Raw genomic sequence first — 7,409 nt, forward strand, 5'->3', positions numbered from 1 at the left:
TAGTTTTTTAAGGAACCTCCATACTGTTCTCCATAGTGGCTGTAGCAATTTACATTCCCACCAAAAGTGCAAGAGTGTTCCCTTTTCTCCACACCCTCTACAGCATTTATTGTTTCTAGATTTTTTGATGATGGCCATTCTGACTGGTGTGAGTTGATTTCTCATTGTAGTGTTGATTTGCCTTTCTCTAATGATTAATGATGTTGAGCATTCTTTCATGTGTTTGTTGGCAATCCGTGTATCTTCTTTGGAGAAATGACTATTTAGGTCTTCTGCCCATTTATGGATTGGTTTGTTTATTTGTTTTTTTTTTACATCTTTATTAGAGTATAATTGCTTTACAATGGTGTGTTAGTTTCTGCTTTATAACAAAGGAATCAGTTATACTTATATATATGTTCCCATATCTCTTCCCTCTTGCATCTCCATCCCTCCCACCCTCCATATCCCACCCCTCTAGGTGGCCACAAACCACTTAGCTGATCTCTCTGTGCTATGCGGCTACTTCCCACTAGCTATCTATTTTACGTTTGGTGGTGTATATATGTCCATGGCACTCTCTCACTTTGTCACAGCTTATACTTCCCCCTCCCCATATCCTCAAGTCTATGGTCCAGTACGTCTGTGTCTTTATTCCCGTCTTACCCCTAGGTTCTTCATGATCTTTTTTTTTTTTTTTTAGATTCTATATATATGTGTTAGCATACAGTATTTGTTTTTCTGTTTCTGACTTACTTCACTCTGTATGACAGACTCTTGGTCCATCCACCTCACTACAAATAACTCAGTTTCGTTTCTTTTTATGGCTGAGGAATATTCCATTGTATACCTGTGCCACATCTTCTTTATCCATTCACCTGTTTATGGACACTTAGGTTCCTTCCATGTCCTGGCTATTGTAAATAAAACTGCATTGAACATTTTGGTACATGAGTCTTTTTGAATGATTGGTTTATCAGGGTATATGCCCAGTAGTGGGATTGCTGGGTCGTATGGTCGTTCTATTTGTAGTTGTTTTTTTTTTTTAACATCTTTATTGGGGTATAATTGCTTTACAATGGTGTGTTAGTTTCTGCTTTATAACAAAGTGAATCAGTTATACATACACATATGTTCCCATATCTCTTCCCTCTTGTGTCTCCCTCCCTCCCACCCTCCTTATCCCACCCCTCCAGGCGGTCACAGAGCACTGAGCCGATACCCCTGTGCCATGCAGCTACTTCCCACTAGCTATCTACCTTACGTTTGTTAGTACGTATATGTCTATGACTCTCTCTCGCCCTGTCACAGCTCACCCTTCCCCCTCCCCATATTCTCAAGTCCGTTCTCCAGTAGGTCTGTGTCTTTATTCCTGATTTACCCCTGGGTTCTTCATGACATTTTTTTTTCTTCTTAAATTCCATATATATGTGTTAGCATATGGTATTTGTCTTTTTCTTTCTGACTTACTTCACTCTGTATGACAGACTCTAGGTCTATCCACCTCATTACAAATAGCTCAATTTCGTTTCTTTTTATGGCTGAGTAATATTCCATTGTATATATGTGCCACATCTTCTTTATCCATTCATCCAATGATGGGCACTTAGGTTGTTTCCATCTCCAGGCTATTGTAAATAGAGCTGCAATGAATATTTTGGTACATGACTCTTTTGGATTTTGGTTTTCTCAGGGTATATGCCCAGCAGTGGGATTGTTGGGTCATATGGGTGTTCTATTTGTAGTTTTTTAAGGAACCTCCATACTGTTCTCCATAGTGGCTGTAGCAATTTACATTCCCACCAACAGTGCAAGAGTGTTCCCTTTTCTCCACACCCTCTCCAGCATTTATTGTTTCTAGATTTTTTGATGATGTCACATCTGACCAGTGTGAGATGATATCTCATTGTAGTTTTGATTTGTATTTCTCTAATGATTAATGATATTGAGCCATGTTGCATGTGTTTGTTGGCAATCTGTATATCTTCTTTGGAGAAATGTCTATATAGGTCTTCTGCCCATTTTTGGATTGGGTTGTTTGTTTTTTTGTTATTGAGCTGCATGAGCTGCTTGTAAATTTTGGAGATTAATCCTTTGTCAGTTGATTCATTTGCAAATATTTTCTCCCATTCTGAGGGTTGTCTTTTGGTCTTGTTTATGGTTCCTTTTCTGTGCAAAAGCTTTGAAGTTTCATTAGGTCCCATTTGTTTATTTTTGTTTTTATTTCCATTTCTCTAGGAGGTGGGTCAAAAAGGATCTTGCTGTGATCTATGTCATAGAGTGTTCTTCCTATGTTTTCCTCTATGAGTTTGATAGTGTCTGGCCTTACATTTAGGTCTTTAATCCATTTTGAGTTTATTTTTGTGTATGGTGTTAGGGAGTGTTCTAATATCATACTTTTACATGTACTTCTCCAGTTTTCCCAGCACCAATTATTGAAGAGGCTGTATTTTCTCCACTGTATATTCTTGCCTCCTTTATCAAAGGTAAGGTGACCATATGTGCGTGGGTTTATCTCTGGGCTTTCTATCCTGTTCCATTGATCTATATTTCTGTTTTTGTGCTAGTACCATACTGTCTTGATTACTGTAGCTTTGTAGTATAGTCTGAAGTCAGGAAGCCTGATTCCTAAAGCCTCATTTTTCGTTCTCAAGATTGCTTTGGCTATTCGGCGTCTTTTGTGTTTCCACACAAATTGTGAAACTTTTTGTTCTAGTTCTGTGAAAAATGCCAGGGGTAGTTTGATAGGGGTTGCATTGAATCTGTAGATTGCTGTGGGTAGTAGAGTCATTTTCACCATGTTGATTCTTCCAATCCAAGAGCATGGTATATCTCTCCATCTATTTGTATCATCTTTAACTTTTTCATCAGTGTCTTATAATTTTCCGCATACAGGTTTTTTGTCTCCTTAGGTAGGTTTATTCCTAGATATTTTATTCTTTTAGTTGCAGTTGTAAATGGGAGTGTTTTCTTAATTTCACTTTCAGATTTTTCATCACTAGTGTATAAGAATGCCAGAAATTTCTGTGCATTAATTTTGTAACCTGCTACCTTACCAAATTCATTGATTGGTTCTAGTAGTTTTCTGGTAGCATCTTTAGGATTCTCTATGTATAGTATCATGTCATCTGCAAACAGTGACAGCTTTACTTCTTTTCCGATTTGGAAATCGAACCTGCATCGCCTGCATTGGAAGGCATATTCTTAACCACTGGACAACCAGGGAAGTCCCCACTCTTGTATTATTTTAAATTTAGTCCTCATTTCTGAATGTTTTTTCTTTTATTTTGAATTCCGTCCTGAGTTCTATCATCTTAACTAATTCTGGTTTATGCTGTTTGTTCATCTTTTTTTTTATTATGGTAAAATATACATAAAACAAAATTTAGTATTTCTACCATTTTCAAGTATACAATTCAGTGACATTAAATACATTCACAATGCTGTGCGACCATCACCACTATCCAAATTCAAAATAATTATGTCTAAAGATTGAGCAGGACCTCAGAAAGATGGAGGCAGCAGCATAGTTTCTGTATCTCTCCAAACCGTTTCATGGAAGAAGATCAACTAAAACCAAACACCCATAGGTGGCATTTATCAGCATTTACCATTGCCAGAACTTTTTCACCATCCTAAACAGAGACTCTAGAGCCATTAAACAATAACTTCCCATTCCCTCCTCGATTCATGTTGTTTCATCTTTTCCATTGTTTTTCCTAACATCTTTTAGCCCACTTTGAAATAATAGATTACAGTTTTGATCTGTTTTGTGGACCTGTCTTTTCCAACTTGATTTTATTGTCTGAAGAGATCCTATTCTGCTCCTTATTCTCTTTTTTCTTACACTACCTCTGTGCGGGATTTGATCCCAATCCTTTTCTTTTAATGATTTTTGGTTGAAAAAAGTTTTAAAGCACTTTGAAAAGGAGGTGCGAGGCCATGTGGAAACGTGTTCCTCATGGCTGTTTCATCAGTGCTTCACACACTGTTTTGAAATAACTCTTTTCCAGGAGACATAAACCAGTGGGCTTTATCATTGGACAGAGTGCAGAGAAAGGACCCCACAAAGGCTGATCTCCTTAGCAAAAATGATTTAGTTATGGTTTCACCCAAGATTGGTCACAATCCAGCCTGGGAAACTCAATGAACCAGAGACAAGGTATAATGCCATATTTCCTTCTCTCTGCCTCAGCTCTCAAGGATTGTTCACCTACATGTTATGAGTAATTATTAGTTGATTTCTGTTCATAATTAGTATCAGAAGACACAGCACTTATGGGCCTAATTACACTGCCCAGCTACGCAACATTCTTCTTCATTTTGCCTTCCTGTCCACCAGCAGGAACCTGATTTATTTTTGTTCTCCCCTCACCACAGCCCAGTAATTTTTGTGAATGACTCTCAGTCTCGCCGGAATCTGTATCTCTCACTCTGCCCCAACATCCCACCCCATCATTCGCTCCCTGAAGTGTACTCTAGAAATTTAGGTAAACTGGATGTTTTACCACTGTTCACCATCTCTTATGAAACCAGAAGAAGAGCAGCTCTCTTATGGAATGACAGAGAACTTGTAAGGATAAAACACCAGTCTGCAGGAGAAAGGGAAGAAGAGAATGATGGAAATAGTTTCCAGGAAAACGATTTTTACATTTTGTTTTGTTTGTTCCTGGTAAATAAATTGAAATCTTCTAAACATTAAAAGAAAATCTAAACCACTAAATTCAATAATACAGGAATATAACTTGTTAAAAAAATTTCTTTGGGTGCGCAGCATGTGGGATCTTAGCTCTCCAACTAGGGATTGAACCCACGCCTGCTGCATTGGAAGCACAGAGTCTTAACTGCTGGACCACCAGGGAAGTCCCAGAAATATAACTTTTAGAGGAGAAGTTATAAACCCATTGGTTATATGAACTGGAGATTTTTAGTAAGAAGTCATATATTTTAAATGACTTGGAGCTTTAAAGGAAGGAAGGAAGGAAGGAAGGAAAGAAGGAAGAAAAAGGGACTTCCTTGGTGGTGCAGTGGATATAATATCAAAAATAAAGTAATTAATTAAATAAATTTTAAAAAGAAAAAAATGCTGAAATCCACTGACTAATTATTTAGGCTGTTATATCTCGCTATTTCCAGATACATCCCTTTCAAAACTTTTGGTTAAAGGTTATCTTATGTCAGAACAAATGAATTACAAACTTTTCTCTTTTTCCAAAATTTGAGAAATTCCCCTACACTTCTACCTTCAAATTTTATAAAAAGGGAAAAGTAGTGACAACCCTTATACTTACATCCAATTGCATCATCTGACCACATGCCTTCTACATCAATCAAATATCTAAAAAACAACAAAATTCGAGTCATTTGTAAATAAAAAGAAAAGAAAATAAAGGTTTTGCAGAAAAGGTCCAATTTCGCTTTACAAATATAGATATAAAAATCCTAAGAAAATATCAGCACATCTAATCAATAATTATTAAAGAATGATATACACCAGGACTACAAAAAGGCGTTATTCCAAGGATGCAAGGATAACGCGACTTTAGAAAATCTATTAATATAATTATTTACATTGATACAACAACTTAATTAATAAATGAAAGAGAATAAAATACAGGACCAAACTGGCAGATGTTAAAAGGTTATCTGACAACATGCAGCAGTCAGTTTCGGTGAACATTCTCTGCACGCTAAAAACAGGAGGCTTAATATGACAGAGTATTCATCAAGAACCAACAAATAAAAAAACACACAGTGTAGTGACTCTAAGTGGGTTAATTATGATAAAAGAATCAAGTGCAGCAGGATGTTGAGTGATGATTAGTGATGTTGAGCAGCTTTTCATGTGCCTCTTGGCCATCTGTATGTCTTCTTTGGAGAAATGTCTATTTAGGTCTTCTGCCCATTTTTTGATAGGGTTGTTTGTTTTTTTAATAATGAGCTGCATGACCTATTTATATATTTTGGAGATTAATCCTTTGTCGATTCGTTTGCAAATATTTTCTCCCATTCTGAGGGTTGTCTTTTCGTCTTGTTTATACTTTCCTTTGCTATGCAAAAGCTTTTAAGTTTCATTAGGTCCCATTTGCTTATTTTTTTTAAGGCTGCATTGTTCCTTTGCTCACTGATGAACACATAAAAGTCTGAAGTTTATGATATTATAAAACGTCAAAGTAATGAACATTGCTGTGTGAACACCTTTGAATATATATGCTTTGTCTCAGTTAACTTCACTCAGAATGGGACTTCTGCATCAAAGAGTTGATGCCCTTATGATTTTGTGTACGTTGCTACACTGTACCAATTTATGGTTGTTCATGCAGGAAATACTTACTGAGCATGTGTTATGTTTAAGAACTGTGCTGAGTGCTAGCAACAAGACTTGTGAAATTTTGTGAGTGAAGAGACTTGACCTCCCCTTTGTGAATTCTAACTGTCCAGAGAAGGAATAGATATTCAAGAATCATACACTGCATGTAGGATTACATCTCTGACAAGTGCCAAGGAGAGGAACACGGTACCATGAGAACATATTTTAGGGAGGATTTGATCTCATCATGGAGATTAGAGAAGGTTTATTTAGGGATGTTTCAGCTGATATCTGAAGGTTGAGTAGGTATTAACCAGATAGGGACGTTGGGGACAGATTTCTGAGCATAAGGAATAGCAGAAGACCCTATAAGAGGAAAGCATATGCTGTGTTGGAGGAACTGGCCAGGAAGGTGGGGCTGTTGGGGGAGCATGTGATTATAATGGAGCTACAAGTGTGGGCAGGAGCTCGATCGTGCAGGCTTATGTTTAAGGTTTCAGAATTTAAGAGTAATAGAAAACCATTGAACTTTTTTTTTTGAGGTGAGTGTGTGGAACATACCCAATTGCATTTTCAACCTATCATTTTGCTACCGAGTGGAGAATACACTGCAGGGAGAAAGAGTGGAAGCGAGGAAACAAGATAGGAGACTTTTGTAGAAACTGGGCATAATGGTGGCTTGGACCAGGGTATGGTGGTCATTTTGGTGGAAAGATGTGGACAGATTCTAGAGGTATGTAGGCAGTATCATTGTTAGCACTGGTGGTGGGTTGAGGATGAGGGTGAGGGAGAAATAGCTGTCAATGATGGTGATTCCTAAGTTTCTGACCCCTATGTCTTTTAAGATAGGGGTTCCCTCCTTGTGCCTGGGAAAACGCACGTATGTTTTAGCAGTAGGACACCAGCCTCTCAAACAAACTTAAAGGCGGTCGACTCTAGTCACACTAGGATACTAAGCTGAGCGCTTCTCATCATTGGGCTGAAGAGGAAGAGGATTAAGGCAGAGCTCTGCAACCGTTCTAACACACTGCGCCCTCTGGTGTGCACTCTTGGGCAGAGAGTACAACATAGGCGGAATTCCTTTTGCCTCAATTTGACAAGACGAAAGTATTTCTGGTCG

This window comes from Grampus griseus (assembly GCF_964374135.1).
Source record: "Grampus griseus genome assembly, chromosome: 15".
In the NCBI taxonomy this organism is placed as follows: Eukaryota; Metazoa; Chordata; class Mammalia; order Artiodactyla; family Delphinidae; genus Grampus; species Grampus griseus.